Genomic DNA, 10,623 nt, shown 5'->3' with positions numbered 1-10,623 from the left:
TAGTGTACTAATTAGCACAAACAGCTTGTAATGTACAGTGGCAAGTTTAATCTTTCTATGTATAATGGAGAGATAAAAGCTCCTCTGTAAGTTCCTAGATGCCAAATCACCGTCCTTTGTATCTCTGTACTCTATGTTCTACTAGTGTACTAATTAGCACGAACAGCTTGTAATGTACAGTGGCAAGTTGAATCTTTCTATGTATAATGGAGAGAGATAAAAGCTCCTCCTTAAGTTCCTAGATGCCAAATCACCATACTTAGTATCTCTGTACAGTATGTTCTACTAGTGTACTAATTAGCACGAACAGCTTGTAACGTACAGTGGCAAGTTTAATCTTTCTATGTATAATATAGAGAGATAAAAGCTCCTCCCTAAGTTCCTGGTTCCCAAATCACCGTCCTTAGTATCTCTGTATAGTATTTTCTGTTAGGGTACTAATTAGCACGAACAGCTAATTAGTACCCTAATAGAAAATACTGTACAGAAATACTAAGGACGGTGATTTGTCAACCAGGAACTTACAGAGGAGCTTTTATCTCTCTCCATTATACTTAGAAAAATTACACTTGCCACTGTATGTTACAAGCTGTTCGTGCTAATTAGTACACTAGTAGAACATACTGTACAGAGATACTAAGTACAGTGATGTGGCATCCACGAACTTAGGGAGGAGCTTTAATCTCTCTCCATTGTAATCTTTCTAAGTATAATGGAGAGAGATAAAAGCTCCTCCCTAAGTTCCTAGGTGCCAAATTACCATCCTTAGTATCTCTGTACTCTATGTTCTACTAGTGTACTAATTAGCACGAACAGCTTGTTACGTACAGTGGCAAGTTTAATCTTTCTATGTATAATGGAGAGAGATAAAAGCTCCTCTGTAAGTTCCTAGATGCCAAATCACTGTCCTTAGTAACTCTGTACAGTATGTTCTACTAGTGTACTAATTAGCACGAACAGCTTTTAACTGGATGCCAAATCACTGTACTTAGTATCTCTGTACAGTATGTTCTATTAGGGTACTAATTAGCTGTTTGTGCTAATTAGTACCCTAATAGAAAATACTATAAAGAGATACTAAGGACAGTGATTTGGCAACCAGGAACTTAGGGAGGAGCTTTTATCTCTCTCCATTATACTTAGAAAGATTAAACTTGCCACTGTACGTTACAAGCTGTTCGTGCTATTATACTTAGAAAGATTACAATGGAGAGAGATAAAAGCTCCTCCCTAAATTCCTCGATGCCAAATCACTGTACTTAGTATCTCTGTACAGTATGTTCTACTAGTGTACTAATTAGCACGAACAGCTTGTAATGTACAGTGGCAAGTTTAATCTTTCTATGTATAATATAGAGAGATAAAAGCTCCTCCCTAGGTTCCTGGTTGCCAAATCACCGTCCTTAGTATCTCTGTATAGTATTTTCTACTAGGGTACTAATTAGTACGAACAGCTCATTAGCACCCTAATAGAACATACTGTACAGAGATACTAAGTACGGTGATTTGGCATCCAGGAACTTTACTGAGGAGCTTTTATCTCTCTCCATTATACATAGAAAGATTAAACTTGCCGCTGTACGTTACAAGCTGTTCGTGCAAATTAGTACCCTAATAGAACATACTGTACAGAGATACTAAGTACGGTGATTTGGCATCCAGTTAAAAGCTGTTCGTGCTAATTAGTACACTAGTAGAACATAGAGTACAGAGATACTAAGGACGGTGATTTGGCATCTAGGAACTTACAGAGGAGCTTTTATCTCTCTCCATTATACATAGATAGATTAAACTTGCCACTGTACGTTACAAGCAGTTTGTGCTAATTAGTACACAAGAAGAACATACTGGGGACTCGGACTCATACAGTACTTGCATTTCAAAAGCACTGTATTTTCCACCGCCTCCCGCTAGGCCATCGCCCTTCCCCCCTGGGAGCCTGCACAGGTCATGCAGTAGACAGGGAGTTATTCACATAAACCAGTGCAAAGCTGCAGGAGCGGTTGTACTGTTAAGGTTCTATGCACAATACGGTACATATACAATTCTGTAGCAGGGCAGACTCAATTGAAATTGTTACCGCCTGTGACTCCTTGCCCCATGGAGGCCCTCGGCTATGGAGCAACTAACAGCACAGATTTGGTAGGTCACGGGGCAATGCTGAAGGAGCGTCAGAATCCACTAGCTAAAATACACAGGGTCGATAAGGATATGCGAGGTCTATGCACTTAACGATACCCCAGACCCCATTGCATCACAAAGTGACAAAATGTCCAAGGCACATGAACATCCACCTTGTGTCAGCACTCAGCTATGGAGCGAGCAACGGCATAGGTTTTGCCGGCTACGGGGCAGTGCTGAAGGAGCATCGGAATCCCCTTGCTACCTGTAAAATACACAGGGGCGATAGGGTTAAGTGAGGTCTATGCACATAATGCTACAAGGAGGGGGTTCATGTGCCTCGGACATTTTGTCACTTTGTGATGCGATGGGGTCTGGTGTATCGTTATGTGCATAGACCTCGCTTATCCCTATCGACCCTGTGTATTTTAGCTAAGGGATTCTGACGCTCCTTCAGCATTGGCCCTTTCTTTGAACACAGTATTTTCCACTGCCTCGCCCTACCCCCATCCCACTTTCCCCTTCCCCCCTGGGAGCCTGCACAGTTCATGCAGTAGACAGGTAGGGAGTTCCGATCAGGTTACAAGACAAGATTTATGTGAAACCTGTGTGCACCCTTCCATTGAATGTATAACAAAGAAAACAAATGATAATGAAGTGAATGTCACGGAAACTCGGACACTCATACTGTACATGTATTTCAAAAGCACGGTGTTTATGCATTGTACATACTTCCTTTTACACAATTAGTTGCGTCTCCATACACAATCTTGCGTCTGCATACACAAGTGTTTTAACATGTTCGTTTGTGTCTGTATAAACTATTTATTTATATTGAGAACTCTCATGGTCTGACTATTGGTCACCATCTATTAACATTACAGTCGTCACTGACCATTTGCCAGAGCTGGAGATCAATCCGACGCTATACGATCGAAAGCACTGGATTAGTGGAGCATTAGCCACCCAGTGGTGGAGATGTGTAATGCATGCTGAGTATCTAGAATCGCCTCAATGCGCCTGCCTGTGATTAAACTCAGCAAGCTAAGCTATCGCCTTAGCGTGACTAAACGTCCATCTAGGCGGAGAATCGGTCAAGATAAAGGTGGCTACATCTGTACCTTCACCTGAGCTGGAAAAACAAATGTGTGATGTGTTCTTAGAGGGTAACCGGGTAGAGGCCTTGCTAGATTCAGGAAGTTTAGTTACCCTCGTAAAAAGCTGGGTTAGTGAACCCCTTAAAGGTCCAGCAAATACCTATTGGTGACTTGCATACATGGGGATACCCAACATTATGTCACTGCTGAAGTGAATATAGAAACTTGTTGTGGGTCAGCAATTGTTAAAGTAGGACTGGTCCCCACCTTGGTGCATGAGGCCATAATAGGGAGGGATTTTCCTCATTTTTGGAAACTGTGAGAATCACGTTTAGCAACAGATGTGAGAAGTAAAGAGCCAGTTGATAATACCGGTGATTTTATGGCTGTACGTGTGTCCTCGGAACTTTCTGACCCTTTCCTTTTTGCTAGTTTGGCTGGGGAAGTGACAGATGGGGAATCCAGTGAGGACCCTCTTGCCGGGAACAGAGACATAGTAGTTAGAACTGAAAGAGTGCCTGACCTGGAGGTAAAGAAGGATCTATTTGCATCTGAACAGTTAAAGGATCCTACCTTAGTAAAGGCTAGAGAGAATGTTAAGATTGTTAATGGGGAACCTGTGGTATCAGGTGACAGGGTTGCATATCCCCACATGGCCGTCTCTAATGAGCTCTTGTACCACATTGTCAAAAGGGGTGAGGATGTGGTGAAACAGCTGGTAGTTCCCCAGCCTTATAGGAGAACGGTACTAGATTTGGCTCATAGTCACGTTACCGCAGGACATTTAGGAGCAGAAAAAACCACTGAAAGAGTTTTACAAAGGTTCTTTTGGCCAGGGGTTTATAAAGAAGTGTCTGAATATTGTTCTTCCTGACCTGAATGCCAGTATCATGCCCCTAGACCCCATATCAGGAGCCCACTAGTTCCCATGCCTATTATAGAGGTCCCGTTTTACAGAATAGCCATGGATCTCTTGGGGCCCTTGTTAAAGTCCACTCGGGGCCATCAGTATATCCTGGTAATAATGGACTATGCCACTCGATATCCTAAGGGTGTCCCTTTACGCAATATCACAACCAAGGCGAAAGCTAGGGAGCTGGTGCAGGTTTTTAGTAGAGTGGGAATACCACAAGAAATTTTGACTGACCAAGGTACCCTATTTATGTCGAGGGTCATGAAAGAATTGTGCAAATTATTTAAGGTCACTCACCTCAGGAAGTCTGTCTACCATCCCCAAACTGATGGGCTGGTAGAAAGGTTTAATAAAACATTAAAAAGTATGTTAAAAAAGGTTGTTGATAGAGATGGGAAAAACTGGGATTGTTTGTTGCCCTACTTGTTAATGGCCATCAGAAAAGTTCCTCAGTCCTCTACAGGGTTTTCTCCATTTGATTTGTTGTACGGTAGACACCCCAGAGGGCTGTTGGACATTGCCAAATAGACATGGGAAGGACAGCCCACTCCTTATAAAAGCGTTATTGAACATGTAACACAAATGCAGGGTAGGATTGCAGCCGTGGTACCTATTGTCAGAGAGCACATGAAACAGGCCCAAAGTGCTCAACAGAGGGTATATAACCAGAATGCCAAGATACGGGAATTTGCTCCTGGAGATAGAAAGTTCTTGTTTTGGTACCCACTGTGGAAAGCAAGTTCCTAGCTAAATGGCAGGGTCCATTTGAGATTCAGGAAAAAGTGAATGAGGTTAACTACAAAGTATACCAACCGGGAAAGAGAAAACCCGGACAAATCTACCATGTTAACTTAATCAAACCCTGGAAAGATAGGTTATCTCTGTCAGCAGAGCCTTAACTTCTGTGTCTTCACCTCGGTTGCTTCCCGCAGTAAAGGTGTCAGAAACATTATCAGCTGATCAGAACAATCAGGTTAAAGAATTTCTCATCCAAAATAGGGAGATATTTTCAGAGCTGCCTGGCTAAATGGCCATAATACAACATGACATTGTCACAGAACCAGGGGTCAGGGTCAATTTAATGCCCTATAGGATTCCTGAAGCTGTTTCTAAAGAAGTTAAAAACATGTTAGAACTTGGAGTCATAGAGGAATTTAACAGTGAGTGGTCCAGTCCCAGCTCTCACTAGTTCATCAGAGTCACAGCTTTCACCACTATCACCAACTCTCATCAGTTCACCGGGTCACAGCTCTCACCAATGTCACCAACTCTCGTTAGTTCACCAGGGTCACTGCTATCACCACTATCTACAAATGTCATCAGTTCACCAGTCACAGCTGCCTCGCAATGGAGGAGGTTAAATATTTGAGCTTCATCATAGGTAGAGGTCTGACTAGGCCCCAATTGAATAAAATTGATGCTATTCAAAACTGGCCTCGTCCAGTGAATAAAAAACAGGTAAGGGCTTTTTTGGGAATAACTGGGTACTATAAACGATTTATTCCTAATTTTGCGACCACAGCAGTGCCGTTGTCAGACCTTACCAAAGGGATGCAGTCAAATATGGTAAAATGGAACCCTGATGCAGAAAAAGCATTCCAAGCGTTAAAAGTGGCTTTGTGTTCACAACCTGTATTGATAATACCAGATTTTTCAAAAGAATTTGTTGTACAAACGGATGCCTCAGAGGTAGGGATAGGGGCCGTGTTGTCCTAAACCAGAGATGGGGACGAACACCCTATAATTTATTTGAGTAGGAAACTCAATGAGCATGAAAAAAGGTATGCTATTGTGGAAAAGGAGGCTTTGGCCATTAAGTGGGCATTACATACCTTGAGTTATTACCTCTTGGGTAGACAATTCAGACTAATGACAGATCACGCCCCTTTAAAATGGATGTACGTAAATAGAGGTCAGAATGCTCGTGTAACTAGATGGTTTCTATCATTGCAAGATTTTAAGTTTACTGTCGAACATAGACCGGGTACACAATTGGCCAATGCAGATGCGTTGTCCCGCATCTTCTGTTTGGGGGCTACTAGTGTTCCGGCCCCTAGGTCGAAACAGGGGAGGGGGATATGTGACAAGAACACTGGAATAGTGTTTGAGGGCAGGTATGTTTGTCCCAGGTTCTTGTCTTACATATTTTAGGAAAAGGAAAACTTCCAGGAAAATGTTTTGTTTTGTTAGAACCTTTTCAGTTAGTTGGAAAAGCTGGATAAGGGCCCTGAGAGAGATGGCAAGTTCCAGACATTGGGCCCAGTTCGGGTCTTTGGCCTTACAGAGAGCTAATCAGGGCTTTCAGCTGTGCAAGAGTGTTTATAAGGTTGCTAGCCTGATCAGTGTGTGCAGACTGCCTGGGAAGACTGAAGAACATCTGTGAGAGAAACACGCTTCCTTATACAAGTGAGCCATACAGTTTTTACTGGAGAACTCTGTGTTTTTGTTTAGAGACAGTTAGGAACGTCTTGTGTTTAGTTAGTGCTGGACAGGCAAGGTATTTTCTTTTGATGTTTGTTTTATTTTCTGCTTAGTAAAACTGGTTGCGGCCAGTTGCACCACAAACTGGACTTGTATGATTTCTCAGCTGCTGCTCGCTGCCGTCTACCCCAGGAAATGGCACCCTGTTCCCCTACAGTGTTACAGTATTTATTGTGTAATGTTGTTGTAAGACTCTGTTATGTCAGGATGCATGCCTCACTGATGTGTATATTATGAACTGGTTGGAAGATTTATGTAGGATGACGCTGTGACTGAGCTTTACCGTTTAAGTCTAATTGCATAGAAACAACATGGGAAAAGTGTGTCACCATCAGAAGGTGCTGATTGCACCATTAGGTTACATATGCCTTTCTCTATCTGTGTGTATGCTGCGTGTGTCTGAAATGTGACCTTGCGTTAGACAGAAAATAAATAGTGATGATGCCAAATATCTCCTATATAATAGCCCAGATCTGTGAATCTGTGCCTGTGTGCATAATGCTGGGCGTGGCTAGGAGCTCTCATTGGGTTAGTGGTAGGTCTATCACACCCAGTCCACAGCTGATTGGGCAAGAAACGCCCCCCCCACACAGGTTACATCCAATGGGAGGCTCTGCCCTTTGGCTGCTGTGTGGTCCCAGAGCAGGATTAACAATGGGGCTAATGGAGCTGCAGCTCCAGGCCCACACCCCAAAATAGGCCCACTGCATCTGCAGCAACATACCCTCCAACAATTTACACATAAAAATCGCTACAAATTCGAAAAGGGGTGTGGCCATGGGTAAAGGGTGTGGCCACGCCCCTTTTCCTATACCGTCAATGTAAGTTTGGAGAGGCAAAAACCGGTACAGACCATAAAAAAAGGTACTGTACCTGCCAAAAAGGTCCAGATGGAGGGTATGCCACTGCATCTGCAGCAATTCTCTGTGCTGTAGATAGGGGGGGGATCCTTTTACTGCAGCGTCCTGTGTCCTGCTGCCAGTCCGACTGCCCCCTCCAGTATCAACAATCCCCACTCCCTAGCCGCGGTGCAGGTGGAACAAAATCTGCTGCGGCCACCGGCATAGATGTGTATGAAAGCGGCGCAGCGGAAGGCTTTCATAGCCCTCCCAGCACTGCATACTCTCTGAGCCCCGGAGCCTCCTCTGCGTGTGATGTCACAGATGTGACTCCCTGCTACAGCCACGCCCAGATCCCCAGAGGCCGTGACTCCACAATACAGCACCTCGGCTGCCGGTCTGGAAGCCCCGAGATGGCTAATGTAACAGATAGAGTGGGTGATATCGCGGAGGGTAATGTCTGGACGCTGAATCAATATAAAAGGTGACACTGCTGTGCAGTGGGTGTGCAGTGTCACTGCACAGCACTCTCCCCTTTTACATTGATTCAGCCAGTCAGTCAGTTCTGCCAGCCAGTCACTATTGTTAGCGCCAGTGTCCCAATGCACCGCATTACAGAGAAGTAGACGCACTAAATAAACTACAGCTCCCAGCAGCCCTACGCTAAGGGCTGCTAGGAGCTGTAGTTTATTGAGTGCATCTTCTTCCCTGTAATGCGGCGCGTTGGGACACTGGCACTAACAATAGTGACTGGCTGCTGTGCGAGTCTCCGGGAGAGTAACTGCCAAAGAGAGGACAGCAGCTTAGCTGCTTCCAGAAGGAGAAGCATTCCCCGACCCTCCCCCCACTCGCAGTACCTCTGGACCTCATCCGCTGCACCCGCACACCCCTCCACCACCAGCGATGGCTCCGGACCCCCACCCATAGCACCCGCCCCTCCCCCCACCCACTGCACTCCTGCAACCACTACTCCCCCACAAGCGGTGGCTCTGGTCCCCCTCCCCCACCCGCGGCACCCACACACCTGCCCCTCCCCCACCTGTGGCACCACCTCAACTGCTCCTTCTCCACCCGTGGTGGCTCTGGACCACCACCTACACCACCCCCGTACCTGCCCCTCCCCCACACATATAGATTTTGATCATTGAGGGAGGGGGAGAGGGGGGATTAAGGCTGCTGCTTGAATATTAAGTGGCATACTTACAGCTCTTTAATTGTTTGTGTGCTGCAGACTGCTGCCATAATGCTGAAGAGCCTATTTGCTTGCATTATGGCACAACCTTATGGCAACGGTAGAACTGCACCCATCATGTATAGTGGAACTCAGTGGGTAAGAGCGGAAACTTATGTTCAGGGCAGGCTCAAGGAGCGGCCACGCAGGGTGCCCAACTCCTAAGGGCAGCCATCAGCCATCCCATCAAACAAGTCAAATATGGTGGCAGTTTGTCAGCCAATCAGCTCGCGGACCGGTGGCTGCTCCTGACTGGCTGCAGGGCCGCGAGCTTTGTTTGGCTCATGAACCAGTGACTGACTTGATTTACTAAATGCCGAAGACCAGCCCCCCACAGCAGCGCCAAGAACAGCAGAGGTAAAGGCGGTGGTGGCGGCAGTGGTGAGCTACACTGCTGGGGCAGGGGGCATATGTGTATCTGGCGCTAGTGGCATGTGTGTATCTGGCACTGAGGGCATATGTGTATCTGGCATTGGGGGCATGTGTGTATCTGGCATTGGGGACATATGTGTATCTGGCACTGGGGGCATATTATGTGTATCTGGCACTGGGGGCATATTGTGTGTATCTAGCACTGGGGGCATATTATATGTATCTGGCACTGTGGGGGCATATAATGTGTATCTGGCACTGTGGGGGCATCCGTGTATCTGCACTATTGGGGGCATATGTGTATCTGTCACTGACGGGGCATATAATGTGTATCTGGCAATGTGGTGGCATCTGTGTATCTGGCACTACTGTGGCATATGTGTAGCTGGCCCTGTGGGGACTTATAATGTGTATCTGGCACTGTGGGGGCATATAATCTGTATCTGGCATGGTGGGGGCATATAGGCCCTCATTCCGAGTTGTTCGCTCACTAGCTACTTTTTGCAGAAATGCACACGCTAAGCCACCGCCTACTGGGAGTGAATCTTAGCTTTGCAGAATAGCGAACGAAAGATTAGCAGAATTGCAAATAGAAATTTCTTTGCAGTTTCTGAGTAGCTCGACACTTACTCTGCCACTGCGATCAGTTCAGTCCTTTTCGTTCCTGGTTTGACGTCACAAACACACCCAGCATTCGTCCAGACACTCCCCCGTTTCTCCAGCCACTCCCGTGTTTTTTCCCGAAACGCCTGCGTTTTTTCGCACACTCCCATAAAACGGCCAGTTTCCGCCCAGAAACACCCACTTCCTGTCAATCACACTCCGATATCACCAGAACGATGAAATAACCTCGTTACGGCATGAGTAAAATACCAAACTTTTGTGCATATTTACTTGGCGCAGCCGTACTGCGAACATTGCGCATGCGCAGTTTGTGACTAATCGCTCCGATGCGAAGAAAAATAACGAGCGAACAACTCGGAATGAGGGCCATAATGTGTATCTGGCACTGTGAGGACATATGTGTATCTGGCACTGCACTACTGGGGGCATACATGTATCTGAAACTGCACTACAGGGGGCATATGTGTATCTATCACTGCACTGCTGGGGCATAGGTGTATCTGGCACTATTGGGGGCATACAGTATGCGTATCTGGCACTGTGGAGACATATAATGTGTATATGGCACTATGGGGGCATATAATGTCTATCTGGCAATGTGGGGATATATGTGTGTCTGGCACTGCACTACTGGGGGCATACATGTATCTGGCACTGCACTACTGGGGGCATATGTGTATCTGTCACTGCACTACTGGGGCATAGGTGTATCTTGCACTATTGGGGGCATATGTGTATCTAGCACCGTGGGGACATATAATGTGTATCTGGCACTATTGGGGGCATGTAATGTGTATCTGGCACTGTGGGGACATATGTGTATCTGGCACTGCACTACTGGGGGCATACATGTTACTGGCACTGCACTACTGGGGGCATATGTGTATCTGTCACTGAACTGCTGGGGCATAGGTGTATCTGGCACTTTTGGGGGCATATGTGTAT

This window comes from Pseudophryne corroboree, chromosome 5, assembly GCF_028390025.1.
Source record: "Pseudophryne corroboree isolate aPseCor3 chromosome 5, aPseCor3.hap2, whole genome shotgun sequence".
NCBI lineage: Eukaryota > Metazoa > Chordata > Amphibia > Anura > Myobatrachidae > Pseudophryne > Pseudophryne corroboree.
The sequence above is the reverse complement of the archived record's forward strand: the minus strand, read 5'-3'. Positions refer to the sequence as shown.